The 21,762-nt window shown below is 36.6% G+C and overlaps 1 protein-coding gene across 3 annotated transcripts in view; it reads right to left on the bottom strand.

Annotated features, from left to right (window-relative positions):
* Window positions 1-21,762, bottom strand: part of bcl9l (bcl9 like) — a 57,807-nt gene that overhangs the window by 27,626 nt on the left and 8,419 nt on the right. The window contains exon 2 of one of the 3 annotated variants that reach the window (XM_084123695.1): window positions 6,124-6,237. The exons of the other annotated variants lie outside the window; for them this stretch is intronic. The gene's annotated coding sequence lies outside the window, so the exon portion shown is untranslated. The remainder of the gene's footprint in view (window positions 1-6,123; window positions 6,238-21,762) is intronic. 3 annotated transcript variants of the gene reach the window in all.

Raw genomic sequence — 21,762 nt, 5'->3', positions numbered from 1 at the left:
CAAATGCTCTCTAAAACGAGAATGCCCCTCCCCCGATACCACCTGTGACAGCAACTATTTAAACAAATGCCCCACCTAAACTTCCTGTGTAAAAAGTTTTGTTACATTTGTCATAGTTTCTGTGCATTTAACCATGAAGTCTTTAAAGCAGCAGTTACATCAGTGTGTCTGAATAACTGTCTTAGAGGAACACAAATGCACACCTCCTAAACCAATGAACAGTTTGTGTGAAATAGAAAGAGATTAGAGAGAGAGAGGGAGGGAGAGAAAGTGAGATGTGGGAGAGAGCAGAAGACAGAGAGAAAAACAGAGAACATCTTAAGAGAATGACCCAGAGAACCCTGTGAAAAGCATGATTTTTTTTTCAACCGTTTCTTCTCAAAACTCAGCTATTACCGCTTGCCACTTTGATCCCATTTACACAGTCCAGGACAAAACAGAAAGAGGATGATATGAGAAAACAAGAGCTCGAAATGGGAGTTTGTCTCTTGCAAATGGCATTTGAATTGAGAACATGAAACTGACGTCAGCCAAAGAAACTTTCCAGAGATTCAAGTTGTGTTTGACAGAAACAAAATGAACTTCTGAGATGATTGGGGGGTTCTGATGTCATGAGGGGACCACCAGCATATAAAGCCCAGATGACACACAAGACAGATTCAGAATGGACATTCCGAAGAGTGAGTGTGTGTGTGTGTGTGTGTGTGTGTGTGTGTGTGTGTGTGTGTGTGTGTGTGTGTGTGTGTGTGTGTGTGTGTGTGTGTGTGTGTGTGTGTGTGTGTGTGTGTGCGCGTGTGAAATGAGAAAAATGAGTACAACTAGCAAATCACCACCAAACAAATAACTGCAAAAAAACATCAGATATGTGTCTGTCGACAAACTCTCCCATCTGCTCTACAAATGTGCAACAAATGGGTAAATATTCTGGCAAGTGCCAAATAACAGCAAAAACAAAGTGAATGGACATGCAAGGCCATAAAGTACAGAGTTTGTTACATTGAAAGTGTAGCTTGCCACGCTAAGTAATTTAAAGTTGTTAAACTACAGTTAAGGGTCGTTCACACCAAGGATGAGAACTAAACATCTAATTCCGTGAGAACAAACCACAACTATAATGATAACAACACAGAGGAACAATTTCGTTGGAATCATTTTCAGAACACTTTTTTTTCCAGTAAATTAATGATAAAGACATTGACAGCCAATCAGAATCCACCAAAATTTAAAGAGCTCGAGCATTTACAGCAGCAGTAGACATAACTGGAGTATGCGTGTATGTTGGTGTTGGTGTGGACGATAATATAGCTATCATTAAAGTTATCGCTCTTGGTGTGATCGGGCCTTTAAAGGTGCAGTAAGGTATTCCTGAGAAACGCTGTTGAAAGTGGATCAGACTGAGCACCAAAACACACTTGTAGCCAATCAGCAGTAAGGAGCGTATACACTTATTAGGGGGGAGGTGCCTGTGTTGCATAGTGTGTTTGTGAATTTGGGGGCGGAGCTATTAAGATAGGGGTGTAATCCTATTTGATAAGGGTGTTTTTGTTTTGGTGATTTTAAATGTCAACAGCGTTTTTCAGAAATCACTTACTGTAGCTATAAGCTAACCTTTCTTGCCACACTTGTGCAATTGTGTTGTGGAGAAAATGCAATACAAAAGACATTAAACCACAAAAAGACTATTTAAATACAAATCCTGCGTGTTCTGCATGTCTCCGTGTGAGTGAATGGCGCAGACGCACGGTTTCATTTGCCACACACACGTGCATGTGTGCACGCTCGCAGTGTTTTTCAGCCTCTGCCGCCTCACTATACTTCATCTCCAGAGCTGAGAGCCACTACATCAGCATTTTACCATTTCATTTGAGAAAAACAACAATATTCAAAAGGTCTTCACGGCAACCCGTCAAACTAAAAGTTTTGAAAACTTGAAGAAATTGTTGCAGAAATATATTACTGTTGTACAGTTGAATTTAGCTAAGTCTCAGTGGAATAACATTAACACTAATAATAATAATAATACTAATAAATTATTATTAACACTTTATTTTTAAGGAATAATCACAATTTCATAGAAATATATTTTTTTTTAAATATGAAAATTGTTGTTTATGAATTCAATTAAGAAGACATGTTTTTTTGATTATTAAAACTTTATTAAACCATTAAAATGGAATCCAGAAAAATGAAAACAGAAAACACAGAATTTGGTAAAAAATAAAACGGAATTTGAGAAAAAAAATAATTAAATGTATTTCAAAGGGCCCTAAACATAATTTTTGTTAAATTGCGCAAGTTTCATGATTTTTTATTAATTACTAAAATTGTATTTAACCATTAAAATATAGTCGAACGGACTCCAGAGGAAAAAAAAAAAAAAGAAAAAAAAAAACTAATTTGGAAAAATATAAAACGAAATTTTGGGAAAAAATAAAACGGATTTCATAGGGCCCTAAGTATAGCTATACAAAGTTTTGTGACACTTTTTCCTCCACATCAGCAAAATAATGCATACATTAAAGAACTGTTAACAATTGTTAACAGAAAGAAAACAGAGGGAAAAAAATCATTTGAAACTAGTAGAAACCAACCCCAACACTCTTATCCTTGTCGTTTTAAAATCTAGGAGCAAGTCTCCAACAGACAAGCACACACACACACAACTTACACTGTTGCACATTTTTAGCATGCTAAGGTATATTTATAGCTCCAAATGCCCAAAGGAGAGCAGGAGAAAAGTACTAGGAAAATTCTAGGCCCTCTCCTAAGACACACACACACACACACCTCTCACCCTCTCTTATACTTGCGTAAACACATAAATCTCTCACACACATGCACACAGAGCCGTACTGTAGGCAATACAGGGTCAATACTGTGACCAAAGTGTGTGACAGAGGAGTTAAACGTTAACAACACACACACAGACGCACACACAGGGAAGGCTTTATGACATTGGCCCCAGCTTAACAAACTACATTTGAGCGCGGCGCCAGTGGAAATGTGGGGAGGGGAGAAAGAAGAGAGAGAGAAGAATGAAAGGGTCTGATGGCCGCCTCTGTCCCAGCCTGTCCACTTAGACTTAGTCTCTCTGGCAGACGAAATTGTTTGTTTCCAAAACAAGCTCTTTGACTTTTCCAACTTAACAGCTTAACTTCGTAAATGTTGCAGCCAGATTTAATTTGGTTGAGAAAATGGTGCGAGATGAGAGTTGAATGACAAACCTATGGACGTCCTATTAGCAGCGTGTTGTGAGCTGATATGGGTTTATTGAAAGGCTGATACCAATATCTATATAGCAGATCCACACACGATATTAGGATATACAAATATATACAATAACATGAAAGAATATTTGCAACACATTTTACTTCTGCAATACGACATGATATTACCAGGTGAAACAGAATGTTCATCATCAACAACAACAACAACAACAAAATGTAGGCTGGGAACAGATTTTAACCATCACGAATTTTGCAGGAAGTGTGCAGTTATTTGCAGAGGAACGGGGTCAAAAACAATACAGTCTGTCCAATGAATCATGCCACATGGTCATCGTTTGTAATTCCCGAATGTACAACAATGTATAACTGAACATTTGACCAAAATTTCAGCAGTCGGCAATACCAGTAAATTTTTTCGGCTCTCAGTAAAATGTTGCCCAATTTTGTCTCGTCTATTGGGTATCACTGTCAATCATCGCAGTTTCCAATTCAATCAAACATTTATATAAGGTTGTCAATCTAACAGTGTAGAAAAGCCAGACTTGTATTTAGATTGTGAATGGGAAGAGCCTTCCCTTTTTGTCAATCTCTAAAAGCGCCAGCTCACTGAATTCTGCACTCTGGCTAAAACTCCTGTTAAAATAAAAAAAATTGTCTTAATTGTAAAAATTAATGTCTTATTTACATTGCATTTGCACTTTTTTGGTTAAAATGAAAGGATTCGAGCGTGTGTCTTGCATTTAATAAAATAAAACCTTGTGCATTTTCAGCACAAGTTTCATGTTAAGCTAATTCTGACTAACTTATAGACTAACACATCTTATAGGCCATTGTGTTCACACACTTAAGAGATATGATTATGATTGTCTACAATGCTCAACAGTTGTAAAAACACGCTGTAAATAGACCTCTTCAACGCTCAGAGCGTAATATGCACCAATGAATCAGTAAAACCAGAAGAGTCAAGTTTCATAAACATAGCCACTATGTTAAGACTAGTCTGACCATCTAGCAGTTAGTTAGAGATATTCAGCCTCACTTTTCGGATTTGAATTAGACCAATCTACCTCTTTATGTAACTTTTGACTTTTAAAAGTTATGTCCAGTCTTACAGAAAAAAATCTGATGACTAACTTGTAAGACTAGTCTAAGCAGTTTATGCAACCAACCGGCCACAGGTATTATGTACATTTGGTCAAATTTGATTTCATGTCGACTTTAATGATGGAAAATGAGATGTACAAAAATTGCACACACAAAAAAAAAATTCACAACAAAAACTCACTCCCAAAAAAGGCAGTTTTTCCCAGCAAACCCCTGTGACAAACTTCTGGCAACTATTTTCAGCAAACTGTTTTGATTCCCACAATTTAACCTCATGTTTTGTGCAAATAAACACACTGTAAAAAATGATTTTTTGGTGAAGTAAATAGTACTGAAAAAAAAAACAATGTAATTTACATGAAAAAGTTAGTTCAGGCAAGAATTAAAAAAACGAAGTAAATTCCATATCAGTACTTAATTCAAGCGAGTAGAAATGAAAGCGTAAATATCAACTCAATAAAATTAAGTAAAAATTACTCAGCTTTTCTGATACTGGGGTTCCCATCATGCACTGGACCTTGAATAATTAATGAGGTTAATTTTTCACTGGTTTCCAGCTGTATCTACACTGTTTTATCATTGTTTTTGTTGTCAGGATGAGTAACTTGCCATTTTGTGACATTTCGAGTAAATTTTCTGCTCAAAATGACACATTCAAACACAAAAACGATCCATCAAATGTTACCGTCATTGTGTATTGTCTACCAAGTATTGAGGTCTTTGCATTCACATGATGCTTAGCATCTGACATGCTGTAGTATAAATTACTTAGATAATCTAAGTAAAGCACATACTATAAATGACTGGTATAATTCAATATTATTGTTTGAGTGAAATGTAATGCAAAAGAAATTTCAACTAAATCAATATTAATCAACCTTTTACTAGCCAAGTTAAAATTACTTATTTTCTGTGTTACTTTCACTTAACTAGGTTAAGTAAAGTTTACTTAATTCCATATTCCAAGTAAATTTAACTTAAAGATTTCTAATTAAAGCTACTGATGAATATGTTTAGGTTTTTACTTGGCAAATCTTTGTAAATTTACTAGCATTTTCTGAGTGAAAAAAGTTGCCTAGCTTTTTTCAAGTAAATCCTACTGCAGATTTTGTCAGGGCTGTTACTCACACACTTCATATAATCAATGCAAATCACAGACAAAGGCTAGTTACTGTGATGAAAGTTTATGTACACACATACGTTGTTGCCTGGCTCCTATTTGGCATGGAGTTCAAAGGGTCAGCGGTAATGTACTTAATCCCACTACATCACCTGATGCCAAGACCTTTGCTCACACCACTGAACACTATAAAGGAAAGTTAAACATGCTCAAGCTGACTGCCGTGCTGAAAGCTCTAATCATTCACCTGCTACCGGCATTTAAAAGCCCATAAGCGCGTCCAGGTCACAACTGAGCATTCACTGCCGCCAATCAGGTCTTTCAGCTACTGTACGCTCGGACAAGCCCAGAAACAATGATCTGAGCTTCAATTACAACAAATATGACTGTTTTGCACAAAGGTCACAAATTATTTCAGTCCATGATTTAGAGTCAAGAATTTGGGTGGGTAAATTTATTGTTAAAAGGCACACCTTTTTGGGGTGCAAGTTAAAGACAAAAACTTTGTAAAGAGAGAGTATAACTGCAGACTCACTTAAGTATTTTTATTATTTCTGATTATGTTTATTATTTCCAATAAACAATAAAATAAAAATACTTAAGTGAGTGTGCAGTTATACTCTCTTTACAAGGGCACAGTTCGCCCAAAAATGATTGTCATCATTTACTCACCCTCATGTCGTAATCTGTATAACTTTCCTTCTTCCATGGAACACACACGCTGTTGTTTACTGATAGGCAAACTTGTTAACCACTGCGACTGGATCACTGAGTCAGCTAGTTGACCTTGAGAACAATTCAACGACGGAATATTAGTTTGAGATTAGTATTTATTTTAAGGATACACTGATACTTTGCTTTTAGATATTTTTGGTAGGGATGTGTAAAAATATTTTTCCCTGTAATTTTTCCTCATATTTTCCCTCTAATCCTAAGGCAATCAATGGCAAAATTAACTAAAAAAATAGGACTTGGCTACAGGAAGGGACGAACACAGTTGATGAACGAACAAAGTTTGGCCTGTAACACTAAGCAATCATATGGCTTGAAAAATACAATGCGCAAATAGACTTCTGTGATACTTTTATGGTGCTTTTGTGTCCTTTTGAAGCCTTTAAAAAAAAAGCGATTAACACATTTTTTTCCAAAAGTTCTCCTTTCGTATTCTATTGGAAACTTAAAAATTAAAAGAAATCCTTTGAACAACATGAGGGAGAGTAAATGACAACTATCACTTTAATTTCTTTGGGGAAAAAAAAACAAAAAACAACTTCCACTATAACTCTACAAATCTCTCAGAATTGAGCACGCTTATGGCAATGTCATAGAAAATATATCGCCCCACACCCAAATGACGACCGATGACTCAGCGTTCGACAGAATAGCTACTCATCAGAATGAGAGAGAGACAGAGAGGCCTAATTGTTAGAAGTCGGGATTGTGTCTTGTTTGAACACGAAACTTGCCGAGCCAAAACCCAATTTCCCACGCGTCAGCTGAAACCACCTGAGTCAAACATGCTTTCATCCCAAATCTGACTAATACGGCCACTTTCTCACTTTCCTTAATTTCTTCACTTCCTCTGCAGCGGGGACTACTTCACACAGTCTGAACACTTCCCCCTCCCATCGCTCTCTATTTCTGTCTCGGTATGTGTTCCGCTCATTCCCTAATGAAGTGTATGAAGAGGGAGCCATTAAACACGTTTTAAACCATGTTCAAACCCATTATTCATGCTGCCTGTAGGATCGCATTTGACATTTGACTGAGCATCAATTATGTTTGACAGCTCTATAAATGATACATAAAAGGACTTGTTGGTAGGGCTTGCTAAGGCAAGCATTACAATTGCTTATACTTATGGTTTGAGGTTTATTACAATTTTGAACTCTAAGTAGTATAAACTTCAGCACATGACTCGTTTGTGCTACAGACATGAATTGCTCCTCACATCGTACGCTTGTTGAGAAGAGGCGATTGGATCATTTCATATTGATTTGACACAAAGAATGATCCGTTCAAGGATATTTAGGATATAGATACTAATCTAATTAAAATGACAGGAACAGCAAGGAACGAACACACAGCCGACAAACAAAATTTGGCTAGTTTCTTATACAAAGTCTTACAACTTCAGAATAGACTTTCTTTATACTTTTATTGTGTTTTTTTGTCCTTTTTGAAGCCATTAATCATAACTGAATGGGAAAAAAGCAACCAATACATTTTTCTAAATTTTACTATGTTTCTAAGTGATTGTAATGTTTCTGACAAAGTGACAAAGAAATGGGTGTAGCATATCTAGGAACTAAAATATCATAGAGACTTAAAGGGATAGTTCACCCAAAAAATTTAAATTCTGTCATCATTTACTCATTGACTTTTGTAGTATGGAAAAAATACTTGATACAAAGTCAATGGGGTCCATCAACTGTTTGGTTACCGACATTCTTCAAAATATCTTCTTTTGTGTTCAGCAGAAGAAATAAATTCATACAGGTTTGGAACGACTTCAGGGTGAGTAAATGATGACAGAATTTTCATTTTTGGGTGAACTATCCCTTTAAAGGTGGGCCCACGGTTAGTTTTGCTTTTTCAAATTTATTTTTATTTCAATAGCAAATTTACTGTAATAATGATTCAGTGTTTTGCATGTTGCAGTCAATATGCTAGCATATGTGGTAAAACATGCTAGCAAAACATGCTCAAGCATGCTAGCAATATGCTACTACATGCCTGCAATGTGTTAAATCATGCTAGCAATGTGTTCAAATGTAATTCTAGATAAGGAATGAGATGAGGAATCGACAGAACATTTCCTGAATTATGTTAAAGGTGCTGTATGTAACTTTTTCACTCTACTAATTCATTATTCATTGTCATGTAAAATCCTAATCCCCTACAAAACAGTCATTGGAAATGCTTTAGGGTCCAAAGGGGCTAAAATTTGGCAAATCTCAGTGATATGGGGGGAGGGGTTGCATGACATCATTCATCCATTCCAGAAAGACTGTCTTATTGGAGGCAGGACAAAGCCTTGCTTGGCCTATCAGGCACAAAACGGGGACAGCTTACTGGATTGAGTGCATTTTCAGCAGAATCACTGGATTAACACGGCATTGTCATCTGCAATCCCATGAAGACACAGATCAAATGTGAAAGTTACAAGAATTATTGATTTTTATTGCATAATTAATTTCAGTTATACGCACTTTCAGTTTTTATTTACTTTGCAATGGTTATTTTGTTTCCGTTAAAGACGTTTTTTAAATAAACCGCTTTCATTTTAGTATAAGCTACCTATCAGAACACACAGAAAACAACTTATTGTAACACCCTAGCATTGAGGTGGAAGGTTTTGCATGTAGAAGTGTAGTACCTTTTGCAATGGGTGATGGGAAATCTAGGTGCTTAGGTAAAGAGGTATTAAGAGGTCAGTATGTCACTGAATTCTCTTTCCTGCTGAATCATGTTTGAACGTAACTGATCTAGTAAACTGATCTTGTGCACGTAGGCTTTCAAATTAATGTTGCATAACTAGGAGATGAGTAAATATGGAAAATAATGGCGCTGAACACTCCCAGCCTGGCTTTTAGTAAAAAAAAAAAAAAAGAAAAGAAAATGGGTCAGATTGTTAAAACCTGTTTTCATCACAATAGAGGGTTTACCTAGAAACTTCCCACTGTCAGAGTGTCTATCTAGTAATTTTCTCTCAGTCTCTCTCCAGCAGAGAGTCTTCTCTCTTCAGTAAGTCTATTGTTCTTACGCTGCAACAGGCCGTCTGTTTTTCAGTTGCCTGTTGTCGTGGGAGTGAGTGCAGTGCAGTCTCGAGTAGAACAAAAGGTTACGAGAGTGCAACTGTCATTTGTGCAACAGGGACAATGACGAGGCTGCAGGTGAGAGCATGTGTGACTTTATCAGAAATCAGAAATTAACCGGGCCGGATCACTCCCATCCTCCAGGACAAGCTGAGTGCAGTTTGGGAGCGCTGAGACTTTAGGACGCCAACTGCAGGCTGCATGCGTCAAGAACTTGCTCATTCACACTGATCTAATTTTCTTCTGAATATTTCACTGTCCGAAGCCTCACTGATGCGTCACAGAAAGCCATCCGAAAAATCGAATCTGCATGATCTTCGTCAAAGTGACTTTGATGATACAGATGTTTTTTTGACCAATGAACTCCCATGACTTTTCCAATCATTTGTGGTCATGATATAGGCTATGTATATATATATACTGTATACACGTACACACGACTGTGTCAGTACACCAGTTCAGCAACATGGTCCACCCAGTCCCAGTAAAGTAATAGGAAATAAGATGGATCGTATAATTAAACGTCCTACATCCAAAATAAATATTTGTCAACACAGGAAAGAAAACCACTCCAGAAAATAATACTTGCAGTGCATCACATCTGCATTTGCGTACTTGTGTAGAGAATGTTTCTGGGCTTAGTCGAGACTTGCATTATCTCCCAAGTGTGTACTGAACATCCGAGACACCCCGCTGAACAACTTTGATAAATAACATAATCAACAACAACTCACGACAAATTATAATCACTCTCAAACTCCTTTTTCGATGTCAGGTGATTACTTTCCTCAAAAGACAATTTGGTAATTATCTATAATTACCGAAAGCTTCTCTTCTAGTTTCACAGAATCAGTTGGATACATGCACCTCATGCCAGGATATTTGCAAATGCAAACTAATCATAATCATGTTGTAATAAACATGATTGGCATTTTCAAAACAAAAAAACAAAACTTTTGAGAATAATTCACATGCCTGAATAAGTGTGTTCTTTGGTGCACTGTAGGCGACTTGTGCAGTGCATTGTGAGACTTGCACAGGTGAAGCCAAAAAAATCAGCCTGTTGGGGGTTTAGGAAGGTTGCTGTGGCACCAACACATGACAAGGGTCTCTGCAAATGAAAGCAGCGTGAGAGAAGAGTGAAGAACGCGAGGCCTAAAGCGGACTGGATGATGACACAACAACAAACAGAGCGACCGAGAACGGACGCAGTCAGGTGGAAATCATCTCGCAGTCAGGCTTGTTTGAAAACACTGCCCATGCCCCTGCGCCAAGAAACAATGCCACAACAAAGTGAAAGAATACTGTTTATTTAAGAGGAAGGGAGGACAGTCTGCAGCACTCTGAAGAAGGGAAACAAGGAAGGAGGAGTGGAGCAATCAAAGGCAAAGGAGCCAATATAAACAGATAGAGCCTGAGACACTGTTTCCTAAAAAATAAAAACATGTCATACCAAAACCTGTATGATGTTATTTTTCCTATGGAATACAAAAGGATAAAGAGGACATATTATGCCCTTTTACAATGTCTTGTTTTTGGAGTCTGCAAGAATAAGTTTTCTTCCACAAACTGCTGGATGGAAATGCCAAGATGTGCATAAATTCTGAAAATTAATTTGAAATGAAATGAAAATTCAAAAAAAACGTATGCGCTTGTTTGAGTCGGATAATATTTTTATCCGATAAGAAAGCATGCGCATAAACTAAAATAGAAACACATTTACTGAATAAATTCCCAGATGCGCATCAAACAACTCATGTGACTTTGCGCGATGAAACGGCATCCCTCTTTTGCACCTCGCTTTTAAATCACTAATTTAAAAGTGAAAGTAAAATGCGCACGGGCATTCATAATGGGTGGAGCAGAGCAAGCGTTTGCAGTTCATTCCTATGGAAGCTTAACTTCTGCTCCGCACCATTGGACACGCACTGTTGTAAAAGCCATGCGCCCATGAGCAAATTAGCGTCACTCAGGGAGAGGCAATTGCTTGAATGGTGGGTTCATTATTATTCTTAATGAAAATCACAACAAAACAGTGCAGTGACAAACTCACTTAAATAGGTGCTTTTACATTTCGCTTTGAAATCAAATCTTCCGCCGTCGTCTTGTCAGTCAAGAGTGAGGTGAAATGGGTGAAGTAAAGTTAAATCTGACTCCAGCTGCTGATCTGTGCAGCGACTCTCATTAGGCTCACGCTGAATTGAGCAGACACGTTCAGGTTTTAACTGTAGTGTCTGTTCTCTAACTGAACTAATTTATTTTTGTTACTATTAAAAATCTAAACGACGGTGGGGGGGGGGGGGGGGGGCAGTGCCGCGGTGGGCAAGTGATGTAACCGCTTAATACCGGTAACACCGGCAACACCGACTATCGCAGCAAGCCTAATAGCTAGTAACATTAAGCCCAAATTTACGAAAAGACCAATTGCTCTGATTAGTCGGCAAGACCAGTGTGTTGTGATTGGTCAACCGCTTAGAGCGTGTTTCGGAAATGTCACACCCCTTAGTAGAGCTGTACGATAAACTGTTAAAAGACTGTGACCTCGATTCAAACACCCACACAATCTCATTCCTAAAATGATTCGATTCGTCCATGTCTATTAAACCTTTGACAAAATCACAGCGGGACATTCAAATCTGCGTTTTGCCGCTGACCCAGAGAGAACAGTTAGGCTATCTAGGAATGAAACAGCTTCACAAACAGTCTTTTTAACCACACACAGCATCATTATTTCTGTGTTACAAATATTCAAATGATCACAGAAGTACTGGGATAAAAGTTTACAGTTCAGATATAAACACTGATGTTGATCAAAATAGAGCAAATCAACATTTGAAAGTAACTTGGTGCTTTAAATAATGATTGTTTTAAACAAGTGACTGCTAAAAACAATTAGTTGTCATTGAATCATTAATTCAAGAGATTCATTCAGAAATGCTGATTCATCCAGTAATGAAACAAGAGAAGTATTTATGAGTGAGTCATTGAATCATTAATTCAAACAGATTTTTTTTAATTAATTCAAATTAATTAAACATTTTAAATAGACTGCAGCGATTAACATTTTGTCATAACCTCTAGTAAATGACGTGTAATTTTGTTCAGTTATCTCTTGTCTGTTCAGAATCATGGGAAAATCTGCATTTGAACCAAAAAAAAAAAAATCATTATTCTCAATTTATCCAGAATAGTGCAGCTCTACCCCTTACAATAACCACATAACCAAGTTATAAAACACTACCAAAGCAACTCAACCAGGCCTTGCCCCCCTTTTCTTTTCTTTTTTTGGTATATGCCTTGGGCGGGAATTATTTAAATGAGGAATATTGAAAAATAAAAAAATAATAATTGGAATTGGAATCGGCCATGAAAATATTTTATTTTTATGTAATTTTGTCATTATAGGGTAAGGTTTTCTGATTAATTTATTCTAATGAATCAATCAGAGGGATTCATGGCCTTTAAGTTATTAATTTCTATGATTGTCCATGCCTGCAAAACATTTTAAAATACCCTGATATTTCAGATTTTCCATGAACGTGCAAACTGTGTCCCTTAAATAAATATGATTTCTGTGTATGTGTGCATTAAGTCAGCAAAGAGATTTGTGTACATCATGCTAGTACACATGACAGTCTGCAAACAGGGCTGGGTGAAAATATTTGCAAAGTCTTTGCTAATAATATAAAATTAGGGAATATTGTAAATATCAAAATGACATCAATGCAATTTTAATTCGTCCATTAAGATTCCTAAAGTTTATGTAATGCAAGTATTTCAATATAAGTAAAGTATTCTGAAAATCTGATTCTAAAACTATTTGTTTGCGTCATCACAAAAATGTTCACAGAAATTCCTGAAAATATTACCATGTTTTAGTTTTACCATGTTTTAACTCCTAATACTGTTTTACTGCCTATAAATTAAAATATAATTAGTCCTTGTGTTCCTTCAGTGAAAACAGTGTGGAAAACACCTTGATTATTTTCAAGCTGTGTAAAGTGTGCTTTTAAAGCGTGTCATTCTCTTTCACTAATCCAACCAAATAGAATTGCACAAAAAATGACTATATAATGTGTTTAGGTGCACCGAATACTCCCTCTTGTCTGCTATTGGACAGGACAACAGATCTTGCCCCAAACTCACACCATTGGTTGAGCCAGTGTTGCTGTGTCGGCCTGGTAAGGATCGTTTTTTTCTTACCCAGATCCATCTGCAAAAATGACTACAAGGGGTATGAAGTAAACATGTATGCATTAATCTGGGTATATACAGAATGATCAAATCATGGAACAGAGTTTCTTGGAAGCACATACCATGTGACCAACAGAAAAACAGAGAGTGAGAGAGAGCGAGAGAGAGGGCGGGCAGCAGTACAGCACAAACAGATTGTCATAGCCACAGAACAGCAGTGTGTGTGTATGTCCGCAGTCCCTCGGTGAGCTCTGCAGTCTCTTTCTCTGTCTCATTCTCTCTCTCTGTAAAGACAGGGAAGAGCTCGGCTCACTTTGCATGGGGGTCAAGGGTTGTCTCTTTTCCAACACACTCTGGGCCATCAGCCAACAAGAGCAAGGAAAAAGAGCAAATTGCAGCCAAACAGACAGAAGATGGTGAGAGTGAGACGGAGAAGTACTCATGTGGACTGTAGATCTAGCATTCAGCATGAGAGAGAGAGAGAGACATGCAGGAAAGTGAGACATGCAAGTGTAAACTAGAGTTGTATATATTTCTGAAGAGAATGTGAGTGGTGTTTGCCTGTGTTGTTGCTGCCACAATGCCAGGATCTTCCAGGGGGTCAAAAGAACTTACTACGATATTCTGGTTTCTAGATATTCCTTAACACTTTCTTTTTTTAAAATCACAAAAAATATGCAATGCTGCAACAGTAATCTGTCAGTAACAAGTATAGGAGTATGATTCTGATTCTGAACAGACAAATAAAACAAAATAACATGTAATTTACTAGAGGTTCTGACAAAATGTTGATTGCTGCTATATTTAAAAATGTTTAACTCATTTGAAATAATATATATTTTTTTTTTTTTTTTTAATGAATGATTCAATGACTCAGTCATAAATGTTCATGTTGGTTTCATATGGTTTTTAAAAACTTTTATACCATTTTAACAAAAGTTGAAACTTAATTATTTCCCCAAATAAATAAATAAATATAAATATAAATATAAATATATATATATATATATATATATATATATATATATATATATATTTTTTTTTTTTTTTTTTTTTTTTTTTTTATTATTATTATTATATTTTTTTTACAAACATCATTAATTATTAATTAAGAAAAATCATGAAGTTTTGTGAAGTATTTCTCCTGCATGTTTCTGCACTTGGGTTGTACCACATGAAATTGTTTTTAAAATATTTATAATATTCTAATAAAACCACTTTTTTTTTTTTTTTTTTTAAGAAATAGTAATAATAAGATTATGCCAAACTGCTCAACGTTTTGTATCCAAAAATTTTTTATTGGGGCTTATTTTATTTGTTAAGATACTAGGACAGTTTTATCACCCTGACATTTCTTACTATTTTAGCCATTAAAAATGTGTTTATCACAGAAGAGGGGTATTCAAGTCATTGTATGTTTAAATTAAAAATTGTAATGCATTTTTAAATAAATGAATAGATCCTGACAAAAAAGATTAGCATCATGTCATTCATTACTTTTTTTTAATTTTGTGAATCGCAAGCTGTTTTCACATAATTACATAACTGGTCAATAGAAGCCTGATTAATGTTTTACCATGTTTTGTTAGTACTACCCCATTCCTGCATGATACACACCAAGACTTTTAACCATTGCACATTTCCAGGTCTTTGCAAATCTAAATGAACGACATAAAATCATCATTAAAGAGGAAACAATACAGTACATTTTGTCTTATGAGAGAAATTTCACTTCATCATTGGCGCGTAAAGCAAAATATTTAGGCTTTAAATTAAGCCAGTGTATACACACTCTGCCATCCAGCCAATTACAGCGCTGGAGGAACAAACTCAACAGGAATCTTGTACACACACACACACAGAATAATTTCCACTCCACCTTAAATGTAGGGCAAAGTTCTAGCTTGATTCAGTTTGTACTAAGGGAAAAATAGGCTTGTTGTGTAGAGCGTGGAGTGTTCCGAGTCTCACAGCTGGCTACTGTTGTTTTCTGTGCGCTGAAAGCTTCTCGATATCACATTATTCTTTCATAGCTCGCCTTAGCACCGCGACTTGTAACTCATCTGGAAGCTCTCAGATCACCTGACCAGATAAGAAACACTTTGTTCCAAACGCTGGATCTTATTGTCCTTCCAACACACTACAAACAGCCTTTAATAGACCCAAAACACAGATCTACACTTGATGACACAATTCACCTTCCTCTGCGTAGCCTTCCCTGGCTTGAGATAAGATGAATGATGTCATTTCCTTGCAAAACCATCGCCAAACTCTTGTTGTTTTTATGACGAGGTGATACTATGGTGGAGCATTCAGGGATTATATGACATACCATAGACCTGCGGTGGTTCTTGCGTGTTACGGCACACAAGCACACCGAAAGCCATGCACCGCAGGAATGATCTGTGATAGGAATTGATCAGTTGATGTGCTAAAAAACACACATGCACACCGTCTTTGTGAATATGCATCCCCTGGACGCCTGTCTCTGTGCCGGAGAGGATGCACTACTTTTCAAACATGGAGGCAGATGGTAGCACAGGGACGAACGCTGTCCCTTAGCAAAGGTGATCTGAAGTGTGGAATCACATGATCTCAGGTGAGAGGCCATATGTCAGGGAGTAAAACGTTTGCACAGGCCAGTGTGAAGAAGCAGAAGAAATTGAGTGGCATTAGAATAGGGCATCGGTCGGCAACCTTACACCACGTCTAAGCCGGATGCGTGCAGACATCGCGACGACAAAACTTGATCGCTTCTGTTATAATCGATGGAGCCGGACTTCAGCTCATTCATGGACGGACACCGTTTCTATTTTTAACATTTTTAACAACTCCAGCTGCTATATTTTCTTTGTCTTTTATCAATTTATTTATCAATTTAAATTGCTATGAATTTATTTGTTAAATGTATTTTTAAACTTCTAAATATTACATCAACGCAAGCTCATGATGGCGCAAGATGCTGGAGAAAGAGCAGGATGCAATGTGCCAGATGAAGTCAGCGCTAGAGCTGCACGATTCTGGATAAATTGAGATACAAGATTTTTGTTGTTGTTTCAAAAAAAAGATAACAATTCTCCCACGATTCTGAACAGACAAGAGACCACTAAACAAAATAACACGTTAGTAACTAGAGGTTCTGACAAAATGTTAATTGCTGCAGTCTTGAATTAATTGCAGTTTAATTCATTTGAATGATTTAAAAATATATATGAATGAATGATTCAATGACTCTCATAAATACTTCAATTGTTTCATTACTAGATGAATCAGCGTTTTTGAACAAATCTCTTGAATCAATGATACAATGACAAATATTTTTAAGTCAAGTGTCGCAACCAAGCGGTGTAACGATATAATTGATACAATTGTTTTTTGAAGTGGCAAGTTTCTTTCAAAAGGATGTGCTCTATCAGTGTTTATGTCCAAGCTATAAAGTTTTAACCCAGTGCTTCTGTGATCTTTTGAAAATTTGTAACACAGAAATAATGACACTGTGTGTTTAAAAAGACACTTTTTGAAGCTGTTTCATACCTATACATGATAGCTGCTTTCTCTGGGTCAGCGGCAGCACAAAAACACAGATCTGAATGTTCACCGTGATCGTACTTGTCAAAGGTTTAAAGGTCCCGTATTATGCCCCTTTTCACAAGATGTAAAATAAGTCTCTGATGTCCCCAGAGTGTGTATGTGAAATTTTAGCTCAAAATACCCAACAGATCATTTTTTACAGTATGTTTAAATTGTCATTTTTTGGGGCTCAGAAAAACGCGCTGTTTTAGTGTGTGCCCTTTAAATGCAAATGAGCTGCTGCTGCACGGCACAGGGGGCGGAGCTTCATGAGCTCGCGCTCAGTCTCTCAGGACAATTTCATCTCACGGAATGATGATAATATCAGAAACTCTCAGTAACGGTGTTCATTTCGACCCGGAGTCGGACAATAATGCCCACAGAGTCAGAGTGCTGTATAGAGATGGAACAGGTATAGTTTAGTAGTTTAATTACAGTTATAACGTATTTGTCATCTGCTTGTATGTATCCACTATTAATAGCCTACAAGTCTGCTGTTTCGGATCAGGTCCGAATGATGATCAAACATACTGGTGATGAGTTTAATAAAGTTTATCATAACACAAAAGATGAAGCGTCAGTTTTACTTCAGAAAATCACCGTAAGAGCTGAGTAAACACAGTAAGTTACAAGAAGTGCGCAAGTACATAAACGAATTTCGGTAGAGTTGAGGGAGCATTTTCTTTAAAAACAAAATAATTCCACCTCGTCTTCAGCGGCTGCCTCAGATTTCGGGAGTAAATAGAGAGAGCTATGTGGATTAATACATCCAGCCACACAACACCTACAACGCTTGGGAGACATTCTCGTCAGTGCAGCAGCTGTGAACTCGATCAGGGCGGGTCTATGTTAGAACGGCAGTGTCTGTCAACACTCGTGGGCGGGGCCTGTGGCTTTAGTGACGTCACTAAAACAGCTTTCTGAAAACAGGTCGTTGGGAGACACTGCTGATGATTTATGGGGATTAATAAAAAAGGAGTGAGTGGATTTTTATCACTATTGGGTGGTTGTGTACACACACTGCCAACACACATTTATGTCCAAACAGCATGCAAAAGTGAATTTTGCATAATAGGGGACCTTTAATAGACAGAAGAATCGCTGTCATTTAGGAATGAGATCGCGTGGGTGTTTGAATCGAGATTGCGATCTTTGTGCAGCTCTATTCTGCGCAGAGAGTAACTTAAAAATAATAATAATACCACTTCATGTCTGAAAGGTTTATCAGGTATGCATGCTTAAAGGAACAGTTCACCGTAAAATGACAATTCTGTCATTGTTTATTCATCCTCATGTCATTGTAACTCTATGACTTAAATCCAAAATGACAGTTCTTGTTTTATTTATGGAGTATTGCAGTATTTGTTAAAAACACCATTATAACAGTAATAGCAAACCACAACAACCCAATGATCCAATCAATTCCCGATGGACAAAATCAAGTCTCGCGGCTCTCGCCCTACATTTTTTCTTGTTTGAGAAGCCGTTTCACTTGGATATACATCACAATACGGAAGAAAAGACTATCACAACTTCCATTTCATGTCGACTTTCATCTACAAATAAAGATTTATTTTTAGACCTGAGAGATTCCTCCTATACATTCATTGAAATGCAAGTGAAATGTGCTTGTAAAAGAAATCCATATGAATTGAGCGGTTTAATCCATTGAACCATCTGATAAACGCACATACACAGGTAAACATGGAAGCTCAACCGTGCTTGCTTGACTTCAACATCAAGCAGGAGCTTCTGCCAACAGGTTGGTTTGGCTGCGGGCTGAATGAATGTGCAAGCGGTAAATGGCTAACACCAATCAAAACCTGCTTTTCAGCAAATCAGTTAAGATAAATGTCAAAATTTACGACCAAAGTTGTGCCTTGAGAAGCTGACATGTTAATGTAAATGGCTAACACCAATCAAAACCTGCTTTTCAGCAAATCAGTTAAGATAAATGTCAAAATTTACGACCAAAGTTGTGCCTTGAGAAGATGACATGTTAAGACATGAAGACTAGACTATGGCAAATAAATATATATATATATATATATATATATATATATATATATATATATATATATATATATAACGCATGCTATTTTTTTTTCCAGTTTAACGTATTACAAATATTTAACGCAATTAACGCAGCATCCGTTTTTCTGTCATCCTTTGGCTAGCGTTACATTATATGATCTTTTATTCATGCAAATACTTTTAAAACATTCAAGCGCGACAAGATAAAGAGAACATGCTGGCTGTGAATGTAGTATCTGTGTGACACACACACGACGCACAGAAAGACACGTGCCAGTATCATGCGCACAGACAGCGTGTCAAAATCGAGATCTCTTTCGCGCTTGAAAGAACAATAACACACATTTATGTCAAAATGTCAGTTTTGTCAAGTATCTGCATAAGAGCAGTCTTAAATTAGTTAAATGAAGTCTTAAAGGTGCTCTAGGTAACTTTTTAACCTTAACTGAACAGCTTTGGAGTCAGTGGAATGGTTATATTACTTATTTCGAGTTGAATGGTGGTGGTTTCGCACCCCCCTAGTGCCCGAGAGCAGAAAAAACTCACTTGCAACTTTGGGCCGGCGGGTCGGCGTCAGGAAGTATCGCGTGATATCAGGTCTCACGATATAACGAATTGCTTGACGGCACTGCACACGTACACGCCCCCATTCAAGCACCGGCTAGCTATAAGCAAAGGGCAACGATAGATTGAGTTATGGCTGAGGCTGTAAAAAAGATGCAGAAAGCTAGGAAATCTTTGTCGGAGGACCAATGAAAGAGGAAACGGGAGACTGACCGAGCAAGAAGTCAGACTCGAGTAAATATCGGACCGGCTTTTTCAGAATGGGGAGAACTGAGAGAAACAGAAGCCTGCAAAACGGATGCTGATCCTGCTGTTGCACTTGTAAGTATCTTTGGAATAAACTGTGTTTAATATTTAAATTTCAAGTAATTGCGACCTCAGGATGTTTGCTATTGTCTGTAAAGGTTTTTATTATGATCGCTGTCTGTTACGGGCTTACTAGTACGCTAGATACTATAACTTTGATGTTAGCATTGTCATTAGCAAACACGTTTGATTTCTGTAGTTGTTTGGCCGTTCCTCTGTCGGTTTTATTTGTGTAACTTACACTTTTATTTTCACTTTTATTTATGTCACTAAGTCAACGCGTCTGATAATAGGCAATAAACATGTTGCACATATCATGATCGAGCTAGAAAAAACGTTCTGATGTTTTCTTAGACAAGGTAAACCGTCATTCTACCAGATTAACTTATAGACCTTACTAATATAACTTTAGACAAATATTAGCCTCCGATATATATATATATATATATATTTATGCTCATGCCCATTCTCCCAAAAACAAACAAACACCAAAGCAGTAGTTCGCCTCGTTCATATTGTTTGTTCCCGGTAAAAATAATAGTATGCATGACAACACAATAAAAAAATAAAAAATAAAAATCGCCATCAGTTGGAAAGAAAATATTGCTTTACTTGCCTCGGTAGACCTAACTGGTTTTGAAATAGCCTGTTCCTCTGCTCAGCTGGGTTGACAGCTGATCAGCTGGGTTGCTCGTGGCGAGGGGGGGAGGGACAACAGTTCGTTTTTACGACAGAGTGTTTGAAAGCATTTACTACCAGACACTAGGGGGAGCTTCGTAGAGAAAAAACACTCAGACTTGCCTGGTGTCCCTTTAAATGAACTTAAGACTTAACATGTCAGAGAAGCGTGTGAGATCCACGGCATGTGCAGCAGCGGTAAAGTGACAGCAGCCACTAATGCTCTGTCATTAATGTTAATCAAAAAACAAAGGTAACAGAGAAAATTATTCATTGCTTTTGATTAAAGAACGTTTGTTGCTTTAATAAGGATTAATCCATATTTAAATTATAATTTATGCAGTGCAGACTGTTTGATAACTTTATTCAATTTCTAAATATGACATTTATTATGGGTTTATGTGAGGATTGTTTTAAGTTTACTTAAATTAAAAGTTGCTATATGTTTTAAGCTTAATAAATGTTTTAAAAAAACGAATTTAATTACACTAATGTTGAATGGCTATAATGTAAAAAAAAAAAAAAAAAAAACTATTTCATCGAGACATCATTAGCTGTATTTGTACTAGTAATACTGGCCTTCATTCATAAAAAGATGCCATTAAACAAGTATTTAAAATATACTGTCTTTATGTTGTTTCTACATTAATTTGGAGATTAACTTGGAAATTATTACATTATAAAATATACTAAAAACGTATAAAAATTTAAGTGTTTTTAATCGCGATTTTAGTTTTTTAATTTTAGTTCTTTTTTTATCTATTGATTCATTTTTTAATTTTTTTTATTTTAGTTAATTTTTTAATCTATTGACAGCAATAATAATATATATATATATATATATATATATATATATATATATATATATATATATATATATATATACACTGTATATATATATATATATATATATATATATATATATATATATATATATACACACACACACGCACACACACACACACACACACACACACAGTATCTCACAGAAGGGAGTACACCCCTCACATTTCACCAAACATTTTAGTATATCTTCTCAAGGGACAATACTATAGAAATGAAACTTGGATATATTTTAGAGTAGTCAGTGCGCTGCTTGTATAGCAGTATATATTTACTGTCCTCTGAAATAACTCAACATACAGCC

The sequence above is a fragment of the Abramis brama genome (assembly GCF_963993115.1).
Source record: "Abramis brama genome assembly, chromosome: 9".
Classification (NCBI taxonomy): Eukaryota; Metazoa; Chordata; class Actinopteri; order Cypriniformes; family Leuciscidae; genus Abramis; species Abramis brama.
This window is presented reverse-complemented; position numbering and strand designations above follow the sequence as displayed.